This window comes from Cygnus olor, chromosome 7 (genome assembly GCF_009769625.2).
Source record: "Cygnus olor isolate bCygOlo1 chromosome 7, bCygOlo1.pri.v2, whole genome shotgun sequence".
NCBI lineage: Eukaryota > Metazoa > Chordata > Aves > Anseriformes > Anatidae > Cygnus > Cygnus olor.
Window position 1 is genome coordinate 7,870,614 of NC_049175.1, and position 25,450 is coordinate 7,896,063.

General features: G+C 38.4%; 1 protein-coding gene across 9 annotated transcripts in view; it reads left to right on the forward strand.

Moving 5' to 3' along the window:
• Positions 1–25,450, forward strand: part of GRID1 (glutamate ionotropic receptor delta type subunit 1) — a 597,690-nt gene that overhangs the window by 181,163 nt on the left and 391,077 nt on the right. The window lies entirely within an intron of this gene.

Consider the following 25,450-nt stretch of genomic DNA (forward strand, 5'->3'; position numbering starts at 1 on the left):
ACTTGCATGCTGCTTGTTTTAGTGCAGTTTGACTTCTGCATTGTCTCTTCATTGTTAGAAAACCAGAATAAGATGATGATGATTTTGATATGTTAGGTTATGGGGTTCAAATGAGCAATACAAATTGTGGAAAAAAAGTATACCAGGAACTACTTTGTACTTGCTTATCTATTTTTATGCTGGGTAGCAAGCATTGTGCTCTGTACGCTGTGGATTGATTCTCTCCTGTTACTTGTTTTATGAAATCCTTTTCACCTATGCAAAGTGGATGCAAAAGACACAGAAAAGTCTTACTCTTAATGGTGTTGTGGATGTAGGAAACTATACAAGTTGCAAGATAATACGTTGGTAGTCATGGTTCTCTTTTTGTAACACTATCCCCTTTATAAAACTAGAGGAAGTACACTTAGGAAGGTGACTGGAAAAACTTGGCAATGCAATTTCTAAGCTTGCGTATTAGGGAAGTAAGACCAAATTTCTTCAAGGACCAGTTGAATCCTACTGTGGTTTATAATCAAGGACGTTTCTGTTGCATTTTAACAGATGGTTGATTTTTATTCTTCTACTAGATGCCTTATTCACATAAATTACAGGACTATGAAATTAAACAAGGTGTACCCTATGGTGTACATTAATTACTAGCTGTTAGTAAACACAAGTTTTTTTGCATTGGCTTGTTGCAGAAGCTGGTGAGCAACTGCTCTGTGGTAACATTTGCTTCTATTTTGATGGACTTTTTCACCTTTTGTGAATGTTAATGGCACATCATGAATTACAAGGCTTTATTTCAAAGGCAGCAAAAACTGTGAGGCATCTATCAGTGGGGAGGGAGTTCAGTGTTCTTGAACTACCAGTGTGTAAACGAGCTCCTAGATGGTGTTCAGTGAGCTCTGTGGAGTGTTGGAGCATGCAGGCTTCCAGCTGTGAAGGATTACTCTTGATTCCACTAGCTCATCTACACAGAGGTTTTTATTTTAGCTCACACTTTGAATGACTGATTCGTGTCATGGTGTACATGCATAACCCAGTACATTGATTACTTTTTTCTACTATTCATAGCACTGCTTTTACATTGCTCTATCAACCATAAATTATCATCACTGAGAGCTCTTATCTGGTGTGCTGCTAATAATGATAAAGCTTACACTGTTATTAACTGTTTGTGGTGTGGCAGAATGGTTTGCTTTACCTCTCAAAAACATGTCTTTCCTGAGAGGTGGAAAGAGTGGTTGCAATTGTCAGGGATGGCTACTCTAGTTGCCTGCTACAAGTCTTTTCCCACCAGGAAAGCTTACTGGGTAGTGAAGCCCAGGCCCAAGTAGCTCTGGGAGGGGGAAAAAGGAGAACTTAATTTCATGAAACAGCAGTGTCTGCAGCCTGCCCTTGGGAGCTCCAACCAAGCAGCGTACATATTTAGACCTTCAGCTCCTGATAAATGGAACCTATTCCTGATTCAGGCCCAGATCTGAAGTTGAGGTAGCTCCTCTACTTTAATATAAGAAGAAATGAATTAATTTATTTGGTAATAACTCTGTACAAGGGATTTCTTCCAACCCTTTCAAGTAAGAACATAGGGAGGATGTATTTATTCAAATGTTGTAAGGTATGTTAGAGATTTGTTTCTCTTCACTCTTGAGTTGTCTTATCTCTTTCCTGTCAGATATATGCAAAATTTGAAGGTTAAGTGTCAGCTGTTGCTGAGACCTACCACAATCCAAACAGAGCAGTGTATTAATTTGGGATTATTGGATATGCTCCAACACAAGTGGTTAGAACTTCCAGAAGCTCTGTGCTGTCCAGAAGTTGCATCATGACATGCTAGTTTGCTTGTGTAAGTACTTTGTTTCTTCCAGAACTATGTTCTGTGTCAAAATCATTTAAAAAAAAGTAATTATATTTTTTTTAGAATTAAAATTCAAAGTTAAATATTTTAAATTTAAGTTCATCAGACACTTTCTTCTGACATTTATTTGAACTTTTGTCTGGATTTATTTATTCAGTAAGGATCTGTATTCTGAACTGACAGCTATAAAATATGATTAATTTTAACCATGAAGCTATAATTTCTCAAAACTTTTTTTTGTAACAGTACTATACATGGGAAAAAATAATGAAGAGTCTGCTGCTTCTGGACAAATAATAAAGCAAACAGTCAACTCCAAATTTTTTACTTTTTTTAAACTCATATGTAAGTCTCAGTATAATTGGTCATTTTAGGCTCAGTATGTGCACATCTTGCAGCTTGTTTTAGCTCACAAGTTTTAGTTTTTTTTAATCTGGTTCAGATAGGCTGACTTTTCTTCAGAGAATTTAGAAGCAGAGGCCTGCATGTGGAAGCTGATGTTTATGAGGCAAAGATTCATAGCAATTTATTTCATAGGAAGTTTAAGCTCTTGACATAACGGCTTTTTCAAGTTAATCTTGGAGTGATTTTATGCTTTCATTGTTGAGGAATGCATTGTGCAGTGAGGATCCAGCTGTAGTATCTCTGGGGACTGTAAAAACAGCACCTGTGGTTTGTCTACCTTTGCACTCAGCTCAGACTGAGCCTCTTCTTTACTTCCAGCAGAAACGAGAGCTATGAGAAGAATTTTTTTCATGTGTGAATGAAGATACTGGACATGTTTTCATAGGTGATGTCCATATAAAGTAAACTTGAAATTGCAGCTGGGACTCAGTTGCATATGGATGTGTGAGCTTGAATCAGCAGGCTTATCATCAGCCAGTCTCTTCCCCCAGTTACCAACTTTTGGTTTGTGTCATGAACCAATTTCAGACTCACAAATTGGGCCTTTTCAGATGAAATTAAACTGGAAAATACTCTCCAGGAGTACACCTAAAGCTGCTAAAGGACTCAGCCTGTGGCACTGAATCAATGGTAGTCCCAAGTTAACCCTTACCAGCTGATCCACTGCTTGGGAGATTTGCTCACATTGATTTAAGTTAGTTGCTAATATACATAAAGCATTCAATTTGTGTGTGTGCGCACATGCTTGTAGTTCAAATGGAGTGGGTCATTTGGGACTGAAGTTGAGTGATGGAGGGAGAGGTGTGAAATACCTGTTGAGGTGAACTGAAAGCATCAGAATGGAAGTCCTTCTCATTTGGAGAAAAAAAAACACTTCTATTTAAACTTGGATTTTGTTTTTTTTTTAGTTTGGGGATGGATGAATGAAAATCTCACCTTTCATACTGTTCACAAAAGACGGGGTGATTATGCTTTCTTGAGATATGGAAGAATCATCTTTTGTCTCCTTTGAGAGTTAAACACTGCTCTCCACTCTTATTGTAGCATAGTAGAGGCCAGCTTTGTAAGTGATTATAGGATGGTTTATTTGCTTTCAGCATCTTGCATGAAGGAGTTCCACTTTGCATACAGTATGCGTTTACTAAACTAACAAGGTGAGGGAGAAGGAATCAGTCCCTGATCCAGTCGTATGGTGCAAAATGGGACAGCTTCATCAATTTGCATGGTGTATGTCATGTTTTTAATGAAGATTAATTGAGTTCCAGTTTCAGGACTGTGCTAGTAAAAATATTTGAAGAAAAATATGGTTTAAATTACACAAGATTAAGCAAATGCAGACTGGAGAGAGAGGAAGAAAGGCCCAATCTAAGTAATTAAGGTTGTGCAAATGTTACTTTCATCTTCTGCTACAGTTTTCTTTTTCTACATATCTTATACGTTTTCTTCTCGATCTGCCTCCTGGGTGATAATTTTTTTTTTTTTCTCCTCAGAGCTTGTTGGGCCATTGTGACTGTCAGGGATAGTGTCCCACTATTTATCCACAAGGATGAGTTCTGATTTTTGTGTTTTTATTTTGAGAAAGTCAAACCTTTTGATGGCTTGACATGACTGGTGTCCTTTGTGAGGCTGGACTATACCTTTTGCAGTGCTGAAAACCATTTTTTTTCCCTAGGGGAAACAAGAATCCAGCATACTGGAAAAATTACATATATCCATGCTACTACCATTTTTTGTGTGAGCTTTCATTTCTTAACAAAGCAACAAGAAACCTATGATGAAGCTAACTGATGAAAATACTGTCAATCTGTCTCAGTACTCATTCCCCACAAACACAGGAGTTATGCAGAACATGATAACCCAGCTTCTGATGTGGTATCCAAGAATTAATGTGTTGTGAATAAAAAGCTAATTCTAAATGTGGCTTGCAGGTACTTGGGACATGCCAGTTAACAGCATATAACAGTTGGATGTTTTACATTCAAGGCTCTATTAAACTCATGAGTACTTCGTCAAGCAATTCAGCATCCAAGACTCTCTAGCACTCTGAAACATTTGTAATCCGCTTCGTACATTGTTCCATGACATGGTAAGAAGCTCAGTATCTCCCCCACTGCTTTATGAAAAGGTTAGCCTTTCTCTGGCCTGAATAATACATCAGTACTATAGAAATGTTTATTAGAAATTGTCATTCTTTAAGTGGTTTCCAAACCATTAAAAACATCCTCTTCAATCAAATCCAATACAAAACAGTAGTAAATCATCTTTATTATCAATACAGACTCTTACGCCAGCTATGTTTCCCTTGCAAAGCACAAAACTGTTTTGTTTATAGTTTCACTGATGTCATTCAACACCAAGTACCACAGAAGGCTTCTATTGCCTCCACCTAGTTCTGTGACAAACTGTCATACAGTTCAAATACACAATAGCTGTATGAACTTGATAACAACACTATGTGACCTTGGAATATCCTAAAAAAACTTTTAAGTATAGAAACATTTAGCACGATTGCTTTTATAGCTTCATTCAAGGATGCGTTGCTCAACTACACAACTCCTGTGGGAAGTGAGTACTGAGAAATAGATAATAACAGTTTTTCAACTCTGCTAGGTCTCTGACAACAACTGTGGAAAGAAGTCAACCGAATACTAATATTTGCTGTGCAGAATGGTCAGAAGGCACTGAGAGGCTTTTTGGGTGCTACTGGAACTGTATGTGTTATGTAGTCACTCAGCAGCCCCCATGGAAGACCATGCCTTTGCAAATCATTAAGCCTCTGGTTACGAGAAGTGCTCATCATGCTGGAGACTGAGCACTGATAGCTGACTGTTGTTATATACTGTTACATTGCTGTCTTTCGATAAGGTGGTGAGTAACCTGCAATCTGTGATTCCCCTCTTTGTTCAAGGAATATAAGTAATGGCAGTTTCACTGGGCATTTTGGGAAATGAGTTTACAGCCTTATGTGCTTAAAACCTTGTTTAGTTCTTTAAATTGAAGGAGTTGTGTTTTGGTAAAATGAAGACCTGATAAACATTGCCCTGCAGGATAGTCGGTGTGGTATTTGTCCAGTTGCTGAGCTGGCATATGAGTAGACTTCTTGTGAAGTCAGCAGGAGCCTCACCTCTTTGAGCTTAATGTTTGCCTAACTATTTTTTCAAACTGAATCTTGCCTGAGCCACAAGCAGAGGAAGATAAAGAAGGATGGGGAAATGAGCAAGTACTATTGGGATTTTTCATCCAAAACTATAATTTTGAACTTTGCTTCAATTTTTTCTGAAAGTTAACCATCTCTCCTTTTCCTCCCTTGATTCTGCTGGTCATACGAACCAAGGAGGAAAAAGCTCTACCCTTTTCTTCTGCCTGTAGCTGTGGGAACTGGCTTGAGGTAGCTTTGTTAGGCTAATGGGTCACCTTGGTTTATCTATGGATTCATGAAACTGAGACAGAAGACTTGGTGTATGGAACAAAGTCTTGAATGTCTAAATATAACTGTCACTGTTCTGTATCAACTTCTTACCACCAAATTTCCATGTGAGTGGAAAGCTTGGCTTGGCTTCGCTGATTATTCAGAGATTCCTCACAAAATAACTGTTACCTGGTTACACCAAGACCTCTGTTTTGTGTTTTTGTTTGTTTTTAAACAGTGGTTATGTTACATTATTAGAGATTTGATTACCATTATTACCATTTAAATGTTTTTTTTAAGAATGTCTCTAGATTGGAAATATTTTCTTTGATAGCTTGTGTTGTGGTAAGGCACTGCTCTTCTGGCGGTATGTTTGCTTGCAGGATAGTGGATTCAGCTTTCTGCTCTTGCATTGGTCACACGACTCCATTTGCATGAGTATTAGTGGTCTCTCCATTTGATATAAAGAATATAATTGCATGTACAGATTGTGCAGTCTTCCTCAAATGCTGAGTCTATTTTCTTTTGTTGGGAATAATCTATCTTTTAAAAGTACTGTGCCTAATTAAAGGTGTCTATGGGCTAAGTTATTCAATTTAAGCTGAAAATACAGCTTCTGAGAGTTGTCTACAACTTACTGAAAAATGGTTCTTCTGTTCTTTGTTTGGAAGATAAATATAATGGTAAGTTTGTACTTCACTTTTGTTAAGGCAGTATGTGCAGTAAGTGCAATTTTCCCTACTTAAAAACAAGACACTTCTTGCATCTATTCATGTTTTAAAATATTCTTTACAACAATGGACACAGATGAGGTACGTGCATCTTTATATAAATGTGTAGAGTAAAATATAGCGAAGACTTTAAAACCAATGAAGATTTTAAAACTAATAAAATCATAATTTTCAACTACAGAGATTCATACTTCAAGATAAAGTGTCTTACACTGATCTGTAGACTACATGTTATTAATAGTAAAATATTTGTTTTAAAAAATTGCAAAGCCCTCTGAGAAAAATATGGTTAAGTGAAAGATTCTAATCTACTGATGTAGCTTAGAGATAATTTGATCAAATGTGAAACTCAGTAGTGGTACTTTATTCTTATGAAACTGCAGAATGTATATTTGAAACAAAGTAGTTCTTCACTGGTAATTGTCCTGTCTCCCCACTAAATAACCTTAGCCACTTAATTCAAGTATTTTAAATATGAAAAGCAAGATCTAAACCATTCTAAATATTCAGAGAAATATATTTGGGTTTGTGGTTTTTTAACTAATGAATATGAATTTTCTGTTGTGTGGTAGGAATAATGTAAAATACTTTATGGATCTGAAGAGCTTAATGTCTGTGTAATATTAGGGAGTTAACTTTTTATCATTATTTTAAAGTTCTAATTCCTCAGAAATATTTGCTTACCAATTAAAAACATTTAAATCTTCGGAAGTCATTTGAATTAGATACCTATGATATCATTTATATTATAACATAGACTTCACATGTATTTAGAAATTGCCAAAGGTATCTTGAATGATAAAGAGCAACCGGTGTCACACCATGCTGTGGTGTACTCCCTATAATTTACAGGATTTCTTTTGTTTTTAATCTTGTCATTTTTTTGGTCCCTGCTACCTATGAGGCTTCTCTTCCTTAACATGTGGACTCCAAAGGAAAGGGAAAATGAAAAGTTATAAATTTTAAGCATTTAATAAAAGCAACCTAAACCAGTCTCATGATCTATGAAAAGATTACAGATTATAAATCTTGTCTGTGCACCTTTCAGAGCTGGATCTAAGGGGTGTAAGGATGATTTGGAAATTCCCACTTGTAATTGTGTGGGGTTTTATGATGCTAAAGCTGTAACCTGGATGCGGAGAAAGACTGAATAGAATCTTTTTGGAGCTAAGAACAGTTTTATTTTCAAATCTAGGGCTGGAGCAATGGATGAAAGTGAAATATTGAAATAACCTAAAAGTCTGTGGATCCTTTCAGGGTTTAAAAGTTAGAGGTGTTAGTGTGAAGTGGTGTAACAAACTTGCATTCACCACAAATACTACCTCCATTGGATTGCATCCATTTGTAGAAATAAGTGATATTAACGTTGACAGAAGATTAAAAGTTTCAACTCTACAAGTTTTAGGATGCTTGTCTTTTGCTCTCCTCTGGTTTAATAGAAACTCTTCCTCTCACTTGCAGCAGTAGAATTTTTTGATGTTTTCTTTGCAATTATTAGGTCTGTTAGCCTTACTACCTTTCACTTATAAGGTGTTACTTGTTAATTTTTTGCATTATTAGTTTTTATTGCGTTAGCATTTGCTTCTGTAGAAAGCCCTTGACTAATCAAAGGGAAAATCATAACCTGTGAAGCAGATATAGGTATAATCTCAATGTTTTGTCAGTGAACTGCCTTATCCTTGGGGAATCGCTGCTGTACAGATGAGGTCACTTGTTCTCAGGAGACACTCGCTCTTAAGCTTCTCCCCGGAGAGCTGAAAATAAAGGTGGCAGATATAATGAGGGTGTTTTTCTGTGGGTTCATGCTCAGCAGTTAAATACAATCTCCCCTGCCTTTCCAGACGTGTCAGAGTAGCCTTTAGAGATTGAAGTCAGTGAAATTCTTCTAACTGTCAGAGCCTCAGATGGCTTAGCACTTCGCAAGATCAGGCACTAGATGGTAACAACCTTTGTGCACTATTGACTTGGACAAAGGTCAAATGAATGACCTGCAGGAAAAAAATCTTGTAGACTTTGCGCTGCCAAGGTTTTCTCTTCAAAGCTTGGCAATCCTGCTGTCGCTATGTTTTGTGCTGCAGGCACAGCATCAGTCTTCCCCTCGTATGTGATGCAGGAAGGGAATAAGGCATGCGGGATAAGTGGCTCTGCTCTCCAAAACAACATCAACATCACTCTCTCTCTTGGACCAGGGAACTAAAGCTTGAGATGACTGGAGATTACATGTAATTCAAAACCAGTCAAGTTGTAGTTTGCAAAAGATTTTTTTTCCACAAGTCTGCCTCTGTGCAAACTGCTAGCAATTCCTGATCATTAATCAATGGAGGTTATGTGGTGGTAGAGAATAAGTTTTCTTTCTGGAAGGCTGTCACACAACAAACTGCAAGATATTGTCACTTGGTGTGGATGACAGGAAGGGAATAGGTGGGAGGAAGAGAGGAGAAGGAGTCTGAGATCCTATCATTGTCACTGGATGCACTTACTGTCATTGTTACCAAAGATAAAGTTACTGAATTAAAAAGGACTTTTCTCTTGTACACATGGAAGAATACCTATAGGAAGTTCTAGTTACTTTCCCTAGTCAGGGATCACTTGTCCAGCTGTGGGCAGGCCTCCCCACTCTGGGCACTGGAGATGGTGCTGGTGACCAACCAGCAAGCAGAGAAATGCTTCGGCTGTTTATGGAGCTGGTCTTTCCATCCAGAACTGGGATAGTGCTATGGATTATACTTTCAGCATATCACTGTGACACAAGGCAAGTTTATTGCTTTTCCTTTCTCCTTTTTTTTCCTTTTTCAGTTGAAGCAAGAGTCAGCATATACTAGAAAAGTAATTTCTATTGAAAGGAGTCTTCTGTTGTCTTAATGGGAAAATGAAGTGAAAGGAGGGTAGTAACATACTACAATGCAATAGGATTATATCTCAATATTATGCTCAATTTTTTTTCTGTTATGATTTCAACTACAGTGATCTCTTGGTTTTCATTGCAAGCCTATTGCTGAATGATAAGCTTCATCAGATTTCTGAACTGAGTGCCTTTTGGATTTTGGTGATCTAATCTATTCCTGCAATGAATCAGCCCGTTATGGCTGTTTTAGATTAAAAAATAATAATAATCAGGGCATTGGTTGGATAAAAGCTGAGCTTCCCATCTCCAGGTATGTGGTTACCTCCTATACAGAACATTGTTTCAGAAATGGCTATTGCAGCACATCTTCCATTGATACACATCTGTATTAGTTGCTGAACTGTGACATAAAACCTCTTCCCGTAATAAAGAACTCACTTTTGGATGGATTTTGCCTTTTGGAAATAAGCTGTCTATTCTCACATCCATGCTGGTGATGGTTCAGAACAGGAATATGCTTTATTTTGATTTCATAGAGAATACTGAAGAATACCAAACTGATGAAAGCAGTAGTACCTGTATCAGTTATTTTTGCATTAATGTGAAAAAGCTGCATGCCCAGTTGCAAGCAGAGGGAGACAGACAAGTCAAAAAGGTTAATTACTTTTCCTTTCTTACCCTTATGTTTGTTTCAAATGCTCATCTCTTTTTGTGCCTGAAGGAGGCCAATTAATCTTGCATACTTTTGTTTCTACCAAACGAACAGTTGTGATGTCTCACTGTTCTTTATAAAAGTGTGGAAAGTTCTGTACTGAGGAAGAATGCTAACAAGAATAGAAAGCCATTTTGCTTTTTGCTTTCGAGGCCTTTTTGAGAGGCCATATAAAGCTAAAACTTGTAGTGAACTTGGTATGAAAGCTCTTCCATCAGAAAGACAGTGGGTTATACTTGGAGAGGACTGTTGTCTCTTCTACTCTCTACTTCAAAGTAGAGTTGTTTCATTTCCCTGCAAGCTGTATTCAGAGGTAAGGCTTTCAAATAGAAACCCACCACCAGGGAGACAGGCCATCTCCCTTAGTACAGTGCCTGTGCTTCCCAGCTTCTCCGCTATTAAATGACTTATATCGGAGTGGATTTGTCACAGTGCTCTCTGACTCTTCCCTGGCTGTGTCAAAGAGGTGATGGAGTTCTGCCTGCTATTGCACTATTTATTTTCATAGCTCCATAAAAACAGGATAAATCAGTGTGAAGTTGTCTAGTGGTGTCCTTAAATCTATAGCAAGGCACATCTTTGTGTTTATCCTTATTACCCTCTCTTGTGTTTTCCGACATTTCAAAGTGTTTTCTTCAGAAGCTGTGGGGATACAAAAATGTCTAACAGCAATTCTCCCTGCCTTCTGCAGTCAGTTAACTGTTATTTCATGTCTACTACATCAAAAGCATACAACTTATTAAAGCAAATTTAAGAATCTTTTATTCTTTCTTTAAAAATTCCCCTTTGTTTATATCTATACTTACAATGTTCCTCCCACAGGGTAGCGTTAGAGTTGCTCACTATTCAGTTTAACAGTCTGATGGTTGCCTCTTGGCTGGCAGAAAATCAGTAATATATCAGGAAATTTATTTTGAAAGGATGTCAGTGTGAGGTCACCATGTAGAAAGTTGAATCAGAGGTCCAGTAAGCTTAATTATTAGAAATGGTACCTGGCAGAAGAAGGCGAAGTACTTCAGAGGTGGACTTAAAGGCTCATGCAAAGGGATCTCTGATCTTCACCATCAAAAAAGGTTAAAAATATTTTAAATTATTTTTTTAAACAGGACACCTTTCTTTCTCTTATTCTATATCTTCTTTCACGATTAAATATTATTATTCAGAGTCACTAATGATTTTTCATTAAATAAATTTCCATGCCCTAAAAGACATAAAGCCTAAAAGGCATATCTGCAAAAATACTTCAGTGCTGTGGAAACTTTGCCAGTGATGTGGTATTAAAAGCAAACAAAATAAACCAAGACAAAATATTAAAATGAGTTTTGCATCTGCATTGCCTTTAACCGGTCATCTAACCAGACTTCTAAATATATCTTAACCCTTATTGTAAATTCAGTGAAGGGAACTCCACAACTAGCTGGTTAATGATAGAAAGCATATTAGGCCCACACTTTCAAATAACTAAAGTACTTTTTCCTCAATTTTAATTTATGAGCCTTACAAATTAAACTATTGTAAAGTTTGTTAGTTAACCGGATCTTTAAGATAAATCAAAAAGTATGTCCCATGGTCCTGGTTCCCTAGTCACTAGAGGGACCTGTCAGGTTTGTTGCGTTTCTTCTCTGACTGCATGAAAAACAACAACTGTGAACACTTAGGTGCTGTCCCAAGTCAGAATCAGCTAAGATACATACTCAGGTCTGGGAGCTGAAGGTGCTACTGAGCCATGCATGAAATGCAAAATGATTACTGGTTTTATTTTTCAGGCCATGGGTACAGTGGTTGTTGTCTTAAGGATCTTGGTGGGCTAACAGACCCATCAAAGGTGATGCTGAGCTGCTAAAGTCTTTTGTGATGTTATGTATGACTTTGCAGATCCTGGATCCCCGTCTTCTCTTTCAGTCTTACATCTGTTTATTAGATAGGACAATTTAAAAGAGCCAGATAAAGACACTATGTATGCCCCTTTTCATGTTAACTTTTGTTACAGCATTACCACTGTTCTCCATGTAGGAGGTTGTGGAGGGATGGAATGGGCTTGAACTCAGCAGTGAAAATTTATTTATTAATGTAAAGGAACTGGATACTTTTTTGAGGATGAGATGTACAGTTATTTCTGCAGACTAACTGGGCCTGATGTGTATCCAGCAGATGTATGTATCATATGGACCAACCTGAGACTTCATTTTGCAAATAACGCTGTGCGTAAGACACAAAAGTAACAAGGAGTAGGGAAACTTTGGAAGGTTATGCTGTGCCATGGAGGCAGGAGGTTACTACCAGTCAGCATCAGTTCAGGCCCAGGTTCTCTGACTCATATTTGGGTCTGTACTTATCCAGATTGTTCCTTAATGTTTTTGTATAGCACAGATGTTTTGTAAAGCTTTAAGTGATTCTATTAAAGCTTCCCTGGATGCCCAGACCTAGTCCTAAATCTGTCTGTTGGGGCATTACCTTATTTACTTTCTTACTGGGAAGAGTGATTTTAGTTAAGGGAATGCTGGATTGCTAACACACAAGTGTCTGGGAAATAGTTTAATTTTCTTCTGTGTGAATCAGTTGGAAGGCTATCACTCCAAATTGAGAAACATAATGTATGTCCACCCACCTGGCAGGATGTAGGATAGGCTTTGTGGCTCTTTTCTGTTTAGCCTCGAGGAAGAAAGTGGTTATAGTGTGACTATATTGGGCACAGGTGGTTTTCTGTAGCTCTCAAATAAGCAGTGTTCTGGTAGTTGAGGGACTTGGAAAAGTTTTATTGAAATATGTATGGCCTAAAAAAATCATATTCATGCATGATATGACCTGTAGAAGTGGCTAGATATTTCCAAACACAATTTCTCTAGGCTTTGCCTTTTGCCTTGGTTTTGAATAGCATTTGAGAGTTGACAAAGAAACTGTCTTTAGTTATTACAATATTTGGTCTGATATGCATTTCTCCTCTCTTACTGCACTCTGTTAGCTGAATCTGTTAAAGCCTTCCATTCATAAATGTTTATCAGAGTTGCAGTATTAGAGTAGTGAGAAATGGTGAGGGTCGTTTAGCAAGTACAATACCACACATGGAGTCAGGAGAGCTCTTCATATTTCTTCCTGCCTTTTCTGCTGTCCGGGATGTGTCCAGTTTGCTTTGTTCCTCAGTTTCTTCCTCTTCAGAAGAACATAGGGAAACAGATTTGTTAGTATAGTCTCATACAAGGATTTTTTTGTTAAAGACTGGAGCTGTTTCGTAATCTTTGATTGCTTTTGCTTTCCAGCCAGGTCCCTTCCCTGGGCCTGAGGTTTATCCATGACCTAGAGGAATCTTGGATAAGCAATGCGAAGAATTAATGATTTCTCTTATTATCAAGTTGTGATGAATAGTCTGCCTTACATGGCTTCAGAAATAGTATACTTAAAAAAAACAGTAATAATTCTCTAGATATTTTTCTGCTTGCTCTTATTCTGCAGTAGAGAGAAAGATTTGAAAAACAAAACTTCTTATGCTTTCATCTTGCAGACATCTGGTTCTTGAAGTACAGAGCGGGTCTTTACTGGACAAGATTTAGATTAGATGTAATGAAGTTGATGGTGAGTGGTGAAAGGTTCTGTACAGAATAACAGAAGTGTCATGTGTACAGTCAGCTTCACTGGCCAAACGAATGAAGAATGGGAACTGCACCAAATCTTGTAAGTAGATTTTATGAAAAGAGGACCGATTGTTTAGTAAAGTCTCCTGAGAATTGAATCAGTATGAATTTCCATAGTAAGTCTATTGCAATTGTGCAGAAGAGTCAGTACATAGTAACTGTATAGCTGTTCAACTCCAGTAGTTTTTAAGTTGCTGTTTAACACATAGTAATTACCTTATTCAGTTTTAATTAAATGTGAAGTCATGCATATTGGAAACATGATTTACAAATTTTTCAGAGTAATGATTCCGAAGTGACTTTTCTGGGTATTTCAAATATTACTTATGGAAATAAGATTCAGTATAATTGTTTTTCTTTCTATAAATTTGGCCGTAGTCTTGCTTTCTTGACCCATCGCTCCTTTCTCTCTACCCTACTATACAGTAGGATTTGTAAGTCTGAAAAAAACAAAGATTGAATTATCAAGTTCTTCTGCTTTGAAACCCTGCCAGCCTGTACTCAGTAATCCCAGAAGAATTAAGAAAAAAGGGGATGGACTGTGCCATGTTCATTCGCATCATCTTCGTTTGTCATCAGGTCACAGGCCAGGCCAGAGGGAACAATTGTATAACTGTCAAGGCAGAGACATGGGCACTATCATTAAGGAACTGTGAATCAGACAGGCTTCTCTGGTATGTGTACAGCCCCTGGGATGATGCAAATCACTAGTTCTGTATGCTGAAGGTCTTAACTTGTGGAATCTGTGCACAATTGAATTGCTGTGATGCAACATTAGTTTTTACCAAATTCTTCTTAGTGAAGTCAGAAGGGAAATGTTTAAGTATTGATGTTGTTGTGGAACACTTCAACAGCACTGTATGTGTTGAAATGTACTCTGCAGTGAGGAAGCAACACCATGCTACTTGGAAGCCGTCTTACCATGTCTCTTTTACTCCACAAAGCATGACCCCAGCCCTGTGCACTCTTATCTGCCTACCTACTGTGTGCTTCACTTTCCAAGAGCTGAGCCTACATTCTCACCTGGCAGAGCACAGCTTGGTACCTGGGTGCTGTGGAAGGGGAGCTCACTCTTGTGCCTTCTGGTGGTCTATATGCCCTTTCGCTGTGTGGATGCACAGAGCAGAAGCTGTTCAGTGCATTTATACAAGACCAAAGTTCTGTGTTCGTGGTGGATCACATGCTAATGGGGCAGCACGAGGGTTGGGCTGGGAGCTCTAGGAGTAAAGATCCGCTTTGAGCCTCAGGCTGCTTGTCGCCAGGGTTGGCCTAACTTGCATTTATTCACAAGCTTTTCAGGTGTCCAACTGAATTACAAGAAACAAAACTCTGGACACTCCCGGAGAGAAAGAAGGGAGGCTCATCAAAACTCTATTTACGTCTATGCTACCGTGAACTTCCAGATGGCATGTCACTGTTTTTTTTTTTCCAGTGCAGAGCACCCTATGGAATTTTTCTGAGGCAGAATAAAACACATTGAATCAGTATTCCATCTTAGTACCCTGCAAATGCCTGTTAGCAAGACTCTCTTGTCTGGCACAAAGACGCTGTGAGTTAGGAGCAACTTGTGTTAGAAATCCATGTGCCAAATAACTTAGTTTCTTTCATCACGCCCAACAGATTTTATTTAACATGCAGACTGCTCCATGTTTGGATCATCTGCTGACATGTACTTCCTTCCTGTAAGTCATTCGGAAGAAAACTGGTTTTATCATGCATCAAACACATTCAAATGCTTACTCTTTCTAACTTGCTGATGGAACTCAGCCTATTTTAGTTGAACTAGCTCTCAAAATAAACACAAGTGCTCATCATAATTATTTTCTTTGAAGAGTCCAAGACATAGAACATACACTAGTATTCATATTTACAAATCTTCAGACTTAATTAGCAATGTTGTATATGGAAGAAATCTATTTGAAATGCTTTTAATTTTTATTCACTCATTCAGGTTTCCTTCCCTCTCACCTTTCTTTTTGCTTTTTTTCCTTTAAGCTTTCCAGATGTTGCTTGTGCTTATTTCCCCATATAAACTTTATATTCTACCCTTCACCCTGGTAGTGAAGCTGTAGCAATCTTCTAAATAACACTCTTTGATTTTTATATGGAAAAAGAACAATGAGAACACAAGTCACCTTGTAATGAATATCATATTTTCTTTTTGTCGCCCATTAAAAGAAAATGGAAAAACACAGAAAATAGTGGTGGCTCTTTTCTGCAGACGTATCTCCAACAATTGCTTTTCAGTTCGTAATCTGAAAACAGAAGACTCATTAAGAATTGTCATCCCAAGGAAAACACACACAGAACATCCACATTCTATATGTGAAACCCATGAACTCCAGGTACAGCTGTTTGCTGTTGTGCTGAAGTAGAGGTAGTTCCTCAACTGTGAAGTTCTTTTCTTCAGCTAGAGGCAGCCAAGATTGGTACAGCTGCTCTATCTGTAACTCTCTTTAATGTGTTGTTCTGCCTGCTTACAGCAGCTACGGTACTACCTGGCTGGATATTTGATAATTTATTTCATGTCAATGTAGCTTTTAGTTTCCTTTCCTGGAACTGCTCCCCTGTTTTGCAAGGGCAGAGTTAGAGACCAGCATGTTTGTTTCATAACAGTACATGAGGAAGAGAATTCATCTTTTTGAGAAAGTGGATTTCCAGCCCATGCAGTGCTTGGGCAATGGAATTACAAAATTGGAATTATTGTCTGACTAGCGAAGAGATAAGTCCAATTTAAAATAGGGGATTTGTGCTCCTCCAGCTGTGCATCTAGTTTAGGACTACCAGTTACTCTGTCAAGTAGCAGTCGGCTTAGTGATCTGAAAGAGAAGCTTTCATGGGAGGAAGCATGCTCTAACTGTCCTATTTTTTAGTACATACAAACAGCTTACTGTTTGTGTATTCCTTTCCACAAGGTAGATAGCTTCCATTTAAAACAAAAACCCGCCATTTTTCAAGGTCTTTGTCATGAAGCAAAAACCCCTCTGTTGGTAGGAAGGTACTACTAGTGACCCTGAAATAGCACTGTAAGACCATAACAACTCCTGCTTTCATTCCCAGGCCCCTTTGAGTTTTAGCAGACATATGATGCCCTCTGAAAATCAGCCCTGTCCCAGTACTGTAGGATCACCTGTTAGGTGAGTGGATTTGTTAGAACAGACCCTAACACTTACATGTTGCTTGAAACCTGTATGCTATAATGTAGGAGTCTGTAAGCCAGAGGCTGGAGTTAAGTTCTACCTTCACCTGATACCAAATAAAAATTCTTGAGAGTTTTCATCTTTCCTGCCTCTGGAAGGAGAGAAAGCATGCTGTAGGAGCAGCAGGTGACAAAATGAAACATCCTCATTAGTGTTGAGATGGACATAGTTTCCTAGTAGGGATGTATAATCAAATTCTTGTACGTAGGGTGCAGTAGGTACACAAAGATTTCTTTTTTCTGAAAGAGTCTGTTGAGATATATATGTGGAAGTAAAAAAAAAAAAAGGACCAAATGCTGCTGCTCTGTGTTGTCATCCTGTTTTGTGCAGGAACACTGAACTGCTGTCAGGTCTTACTGTACCATGGGGAAAGGGGTAATGTTTCCTCAGTTCAACCTTTCAGTCACTGTGTCAGCCTGTGCTGGAGATGTGGTTTTATATATTCATCACACCCATGTTTGTCCTGTGGTTTTGGCCTCCCTTAGGGAAGAGCTAGCCAAGTCCTAGCTCAGGGAGTTGAAGTAGTTTTGTAGCTGCTGCTTCAAATACGGAAGTAGACTAGAAAGGGAGGTGTAAATATTTGCTCTGCCTATTCCACGTCTCCTGCTTCCCCTGCTCTCCTTCCCTCCTGCCTTCCTTCCTCCCTGGAGGCAGCTGAACTCTGGCCTCACACCAGTGGGGACAAAATGAAATGAAGACCCTCAGACATGCTTGCAAATCTATTAGTGAAGCTTGGCTGGTGCTTTGTTCTGTGTGATTTATATTTGGGGCCCCTGAGGTTTGATCCGGTTAGCTGACTTATTCTACTTGACATATTTCTGTCTCTGGGTTTTGTGACACACTGAATGTTAACTTAAAGGAAATCTTCTAACAGCAATGTAAATTATATGTATTTTCCAAGTTCTAATTGAAATGGAGGATGTGTGATTACGAAGTAACATCTGCCACCAGAAAGTTTGTCTTATTTTTTCCTTTATGCCTATAGTGGAAGTGCAAGAAGCTGGAAGCCTCTTGCTCAGCTTCACCTGATCAGCAGTAGTAGAAGAGCATTGAGTGGCTGCAGCTGTGACCATTTCATTCACTGCTAGGTAGGTGTGGCAACAGTTCATATCCCTACAGATGGAGTCAGGAGCAGTGAAGCTTTTTTCCTTAGTGGTGATAGCAGTATGCTGTAAAAGGGCTTTTGTTTTTACGTTTGACCTGCTAGTATCAGGTGACTGTTTTCCCTGTGTAACTCTGGCACAAGTTTGTGTGCTGCTTTTGGAGATGAGCACTCATGCTTTTGAGGCACTTCATAGGAAGAAGTAAATCTTGCAGTGTTCATTCTTCATAGATCATACAAATCAGACATGCAGGTGCTTTTCCAGACTTCAGGAACAATGCAGCAGGTACTCTGTAGTGTCTGTGCTTTATGGACTGCTTCTGCTGTTTGTGATGCACTAAGGGCATGTCTGGCATTGTACGCAGAATGAACATGGCATAGAAAGCACATCGGGAAGGAAATAATATGATTCTACTGAGGAAGAACTTGGGATAGCTAACTAAAAATCTTCCTTGTTAGATCCATATGTCACCTTAAGCAAAATACTGCATGTAACCAAATACTACAGAGTAATTATAAAAAAAAAAAAAAAGTGAGAACTTCAAATCTATATAATGCTGTTTTTTATTGGATCAAAGTACCAACATTTTTAAAAATAAACGTGCAACTTTTGCTATCACTCATATAGAACTCTTCAATTAACTTATAAGGTTTATTAATAGTTCTTTGAAGAATTCTGTTTAAAATCTGCCTACAGTTCCTGGTACTCAACTGTTTTATTTTGTCTGTGCTGGCTAATGGCTCTGCTTACTTGTCGATACAGTGCTTAAGGAAACGCCAAACTCTTAATCAAGATTCAAAGTCTTATCTCAATATACGTAATTCAGTAATTATTAAAATGGTTTCCTTCCTGCCTCATCTGTTTTTTTCTGTAATTCACACTTAATTTGAGAGGTTGAGAGCTGTTGGCAGAAACTCAGTGTTTACATGTGTTAATTCACTAGTTTATTATTGGTGCTGTGAATTGGAGTAGTCAGTTCTGCCCCTTCTATCGTGGATTTATAATCAAAGTTTAAAAATTAATACCTAGTTGCAGACTTAGATATTGAAGAAAACAGTGAGGTGATACCAGCCAACGACATAAATGTTAGTATTAGTTTACCAACTGTCTGACAGGATAAGCCAGCCAGAATTAAATAAAAGTATTGTGGGAGAAGCTGTTGAGGTAGTAAGCCAAGTCCTTACAAATTGTTTTGCATGAGAAGGGGTGAATTTGAATGCCTTGTTTATTGTTTGAACCTCCAGCTTCTGGTTTCATTGGCTGTGGGAGAGGGAGAATGTATTGGCTCAAACCCCTTGAATGCTTTGTACATTCATTTCTTTTTTCCCTTTTAGTTTCAAACTGAAGCATTGTAGTGGAGCTTAGTGTAGAAGAGTTTTTTTGGTTCTATCCTGTGCTCTAGGAGGCAGGGCGCTGCTGGAACAACTGTGCTGAATGCACAGATCATAACACAGGCAGACTGTGTCCTGTTTCAAACAAGGTGGCCTTCTGTGATCTATCTCTGTAGCTCCCCTGGTGTTTTTCCATTACTATTGCTATATTCTTCTGCTATTTGACTGAAGGTATAGCAACAAGATTTAACACGACTGCCTTGCCCGCCCGACTAGAAGCAATTAGTCTGTGTAACTTGAAAAAGCAAACCCAACCACCCCTCTTCCTTCCATGGTCTAAAACTCAAGCCAGTCCCACTCAGGTCTGACTTGGAGGAATGTAACTCCAACTGGCTATGGAGGTCATGTGGAATGGCCCCAGTTTTGGAACAGGTTGAATCCTTTAATCTGGAAACTGCTACTTAAAGGTATTTGAAAAGAAATCACACAAAAATGCTGCACCATGGTTGTCATCCAGTGTTATAATTAGCATGACAAACCTTTTGAAAATTGTTTGTTCTACTTAACATCTCTTATTGCAGTAATTATATTAGATTTTTCTCTTAAGATGCTGAGGGGTCAACAGCTAGAAATCCAAGGTTGCCTGTGGGTCTAGATCAGTAGCACCTCATGTAGTTTTATGGTCATTAAACAGTCTGCACCTCTGTGGTAGGGAAGATAGTTATGATTTATTAACCGGGTGGTGTGAATAGCTAAATCTTTCAAGCTGTTCAGGTCAGATTTTATATGAAAATTCAGATGTTGTAGATGTACACACTACCCTCAGTCCCTCTGGTCATGAGATGCACCCAATTTAAAAAGGATCCTGGAAAGGAAAATTGTTTTGTGCAAGATTAGGCTTGCTTAAGCTAAGTAGACTTAGCTTCTAGCATGATACGTAGCAGAAATGAGAAGATCTCCAAGCAATTTAAAAATGCATAGGCTTAAATAGAAACTTTGGCTGAGATTATGGGGGACATCTGTAGTTTATCTAAACTGAAATTCTATTTTTCCATAGTGGGGAGCACTACAGGACAGTGTTACTGATAAATATATTTGATCAAGTGCTGCTTCAAAGAATTCAGGGACTTTCTTGGTGTTACTCCTAGCACAGCAAGGTGGCTGAGCTAGTCCATTTTCCTATGCTGAGCCAGAATGGTTTTGCTATGCTTCCTTATAAAGACCATTGGGCTTCCAGTGTGCGCCACTGGTGCTGGGCTGGCCAAGGGATAATGCAAAGCTTTCCTTATTTCCATCTTGGAAGAAAGTATCTTGCAATTGATAGAGGGAAGAATGATCATGTCTGTTGAACTTGTTCTTGCATTTGAAGTTTTAAATCTGAAATAATATATGAAAGATAAATGAAAACTACAACTTCAAATAATGAAAGAAGCTGTCCAGGAAACTAGTAATGAACTTGGCAGGGTGGAGTACAAAATCCATGGTAAGACTGTAGAAACAATCAAAATATGAAAAGGAGGCTAGGTACCAGTGCAGTAGTCTAATGTCCAATTTCCATAAGGCCATGTCCCTTTCAAAGGGGTACAGCTGCTGCACAGAAATGATCTGCAGGAAGGCAATGTAGTGACAAAGTTTAGTTTACTAGACATTTTCTCAAACTGTGGTATGATTTCTAGACTCATGAATGCATTTACATTTGTTTATGATAATGGCAGCTTGCAAATGCTACCTGCTACTGTTAAAATTTCTGCTGGCATTTCAGTTGTGTTTTCTGAAGATTTCAGTTGTGTTTTCTGAAGCTATCTAAAGGTTAGAGGGAAAAAAATAATTTGTCACATTAATTAGCAGCACGAGTATAATAGCCAATGTTTCTTTAAGGTCTGAACCTTAGGATTACTTATGAAAATGGCACAATTAGTCAAAAATCAGTATAATATTTCTCCTAGGAGTGCCTTAAAATGCTTGAGGTTAGGTGCACAGGTTGTCTGACTGTTGACATTTGATGGTGGGGCTGTTTTTGGAGGGTGGGCAGGGACATGGTGATGTGTAGTGTGAACATTTTCTTTAAATAATGCAAAGTAAAGCTTTATTTCTCTCCATGTTTCCAAAACAAGAATGCAAAACTGCTTTTTCAGCATCTATGATTTAAAATGAACCTTTTTTTTTTCTGGTAAAAGAAGGAATAAAAGCAGCTTGGTTACCATAGTAACGAGTATGTTGGGCTGCGGCTTATGTATCCTGAAGCACGTGGAGCTTATGGCTGGAGTGTTGCTCTTAGAAAGCAAAAGGTCTGGTTTCCTTCCTCCTTGCCCTCTGCAGAATACAGCAGCAAGCCAATTGTTTAGAGATACAGCTTTGCTTTTTCCCTTCCTCGCTCTACATTATCCCCAGGGATGTGTCTTTCCCTGAGAACTCTGAGCTCAGGCAAAAGAAATAAGGTGAAGTGCGACTATGACAATATGTAAAGAAATGCAAATGCACAGAAAGTACTAATAACTTTTGTTGAAATGTGAGTGACTGCAGTGTGGAGGCTTGTTTGGCTTTTGCAAACAGTACAGGGTAGAGTGATCATAATACAAACAAAAGTCATAACATCGTCTTGTTTTCTCCCCTGTTATCCTGTTTAACAACTACTATCATGCCAGTGCCTTAACTAAAGGCAATTTCAAGCTCAGCTCTGGGAAATATTTGTTTGCATGAAAAGGACCAAATACATTTGTTGTTTGGTGTAGAGAATGATAATTTGCATCTGGGCACGAGCTGCTTTAGGGCTGTGACTCACTGAGAACATTATTGACTGCTTTGTGGCCACAGAATGGGAAGCTGTTTTCCATGAAATCCATAATGATGCATGTCTAGACTATGAATTTTAATGCCCAGAAGGAGTTAAAACAAAGCCCTGTGAAGGAAATGCAAAGACCCTAATGACTTCTTAGGACTTTGCATCAAGCTAGCTGTTGAGTTGAGGAGTGTATAGCTTTTCTGACAGTCCTTCATGAGATGGTGCTTGAGGACTTGTCCTGGCTCCACAGTTACTCTCTGCATTGTTTTTTTTAGAAGTACCCCGCTGTCCCCTCCATTCCCCAAATAAACCAAACCCACAAACAGATAATGGTTTGCTGGTTATGTCCATATTTTTGCAGCCCAGTAAGCTTTAATAAGGAGAGAATTCAGTTTCAGCAAGTTCTAATGTTGATGATGAATGCTGAAAAGGATATCAGAAAAACTTGAGCAAAATTTGGCATGGTAAGACAGCTGCTTGCCTGGAAAGCTTCTAGAATGGCAGGAGGTTTATGCCGTATTGTGTAATAGACCTGTTGCAAGCCACCAGTACTTGTTCCAAAAAACGTTCACTGAAGAGATACCATTTTTTTCTTTGATAGTTTGTTTTTATTGCCTTTCTGTAGCTCATTCTAATTTCAGGTTAATTGTGTACAATTTGATGACAATGTGCTGCGTCTACCAAATGCAAATTCTCTGAAGTCTTTGAGCAGCATTTCATCTTAATGAAAATGCCACTTGGAAGGGAGAAATGTGGTTTAAAAGCAGAGGTCAATTTTGGCAGCTAATGAGTTGGTGTAAATGAACAGAAATGTCTTACCAAGGGACTTTTTTTTCCTTGAAATAGCGAAATGTGTTTCCTTTTCTCGGTCTGCTCTAGTAGCTACTCAGGAAGGCATGATCTTTTTCTTATGGTAGTTTCTAAGAAAGTGTTCTTTAGCAAGGCTTCATGACTCTGGCCCATTTCTAGTACAGATTAAAGTGCCTCTTTTATTATAGCTGGGCATCTTGTTGGTCAGAGATCTGAATGAGTAAGCAGAATGGAAGGTTGCATGTGTTTTGAATAATCCATAGGGACTGGAGCGATATATGTGACTTCTAATGAGACAAAGATGATGACGTAGCTTATAAGATTTTTCTGAAGCAAAAAGAAAACCGATGTTTAACAGACTAACTGTAATGTGAAACTCTAGTCCTACGTCAGCTTTGTTTTAAAAAATATACAATGCCAAGATGAAGACATCTGAGTCCAGAATTTTTATTCATGTCAAGAAAAAATAGCTTAGTCTGAAAGGTTGGTGATTTCCAATTTATCCATGGGAAATGACCTTGCTGCATGCTTTCCCCCCTTAAAAGGGGAAGAAGTCATTTTTACTCTACACAATTCTTCCCCCTGTGCTGCTCATTGAGCATTAGCCATGAAGCTGATAGTCTGAACATTGACGCTGTCTGGACATAGGACAACAAGGCTTTAATTACCCAAATAGAGTGAAAAAGTTTATATCCCATTAACAGTCCTCCAAAACTAGAGTACCATAAAGTGTAATCACTTAATGTGTGTCTGTAGCATTAAGCACGTTTAAATGAATGCCAATAAATGACTTATAAAATATAATTCATTACAAAAGTCGTGGGCATATCTAAAGTGTTGTACATTTCAGAAACAATCATGAACTAGAAACCAACGAAAATGGATTCATGTGGTTAGCCTTTTCTTCTCAGATGAAAAGTAATTCCATCTTTTGAACAGAATCTTATACCATAAGCAACATATCTGGCGAATACCAATGGTATTTAATTGGTAAACCTGTGCAGAAAGATTTTTTCCTTCTGTGAAAAATTCTTTTGTAAGAACGTTTGGTCTTATAACCTTTTCCTAGCTGTAAGTGTGGGCACTGTTAACAGGAATGCTAGCATCAGAATACAGATTTTTCTCAGAACCTTGGCAAATGATTAAACTCTGACAGGGAGATTTTTCATATGCCAAATGGGAATTAGGTGCCAAGTTCTCACTGACTTTCAGCATCTAACTGCTGTTTATTCTTCTGTTAATATTCCTTTACATATATATATACATATCTGAAGTAATTTGCTTCTGCTCGTGTATCTTTATCTCCTCCTTTGAGGCATGTGTGAGGAGGAGTGTGTTGTAGGATTTGGACTGTACATCAAAAAGAGCATCATCTGTGTGCTGGCAGCTAGTTGAATGTGATAGCATGCTGTATGTGGATCGCAAACCTGCGGAGTGGAAGAGTATGCGAGCAGGATTCACCTTCTGGTGACCACGTTATGCCAGCAATCAAAATGAGTTACTCAAATATATAATGACCAGGTAGTGGCTGGATTCAGTGGGTTCAGTGCATATACGTCACCTGCCAAGGCACGGCTGTTTTGGCCAATAACTTCAGACACTGTCCTGCCCGACGTCTGCAAGCTTCTTGACTTGGATCTGGGGTAAGAGGTTGCTATTTCTGAATTTAATATAGCTCTTTGCTGTCTCAGAATGGAGGAGGGTGGGTGAGATGGGGAGGGAAGACCACAAAAGTCTCTTGAAAGCCTTTGAATTTGGATGTGGGGATGTTAGCACAATTAATTGATGTTAGAATCTTCTGCATTGAAGTTTTGGAATGTAAAGCCAGTTGGCTGCTTTTGTTACAAAACTCCAGTGTGATGCTAAGCAAATTGCACCAAATCAGTCTTTCTATAGGTTGCTAATTGTTCCTGGATTTTACCGGTTTTGAACCGGATAGCCAACATTTCTAATGTGGATTACTCACCATTCCATGCGTAGAATGGGTGCAGTGAGCAAACCATGTTTTTCTAGTACTTGCCTGATTAATAAATGCATACCATAGAAAAATTCTGGTAAGAAATGAGCATTTGCGTTTAAAGCTTAACGTGTGGAAAAATAAGGGGTAGTCACTGACACTATTTTTCCCTGTTATTCAAACTGCTTATTAGGTGAGTTCCTTTTTTTCAGTGCATTGGGTAGCATAAGAAGACTTCCGGGTGGGGGGGAGTAAGATCATATAATAAAGATTGTATAACAATGCAAGCAAGGCTGAACTGATTTTGTTTAGGCAATCTCTGCTGTGTAACTTTTTATTGTAGGGGTGTTCATGGAGGTGTGTGCAATTCTATTGCAAAGTGAGTAACAGTGGGTAGTTCATAAAACATTAATTAAGCCATGCAGTGTGTCTGTAAGTGAATATTTCTCAATAGCTGGGAAATTGTTCCCCTTTTTTTCTGAAATTTATTCAGTGACACAAGGTCAGTCATCAGATGGAGAACTTCCCTTGCTTCTTGACCCAAAGGAGGAACTGAGACAATAATTCTAAATAGTTATTTTCTAAGTAATAGCTAAGTAGTCCTCTTATTTTAAGTAGGAACATTTCATTAAGTTTCTCTGTACTTTCTAGGTAATGGTTTTTGAGCAGCATGTTATAGCTTTATTTATCATA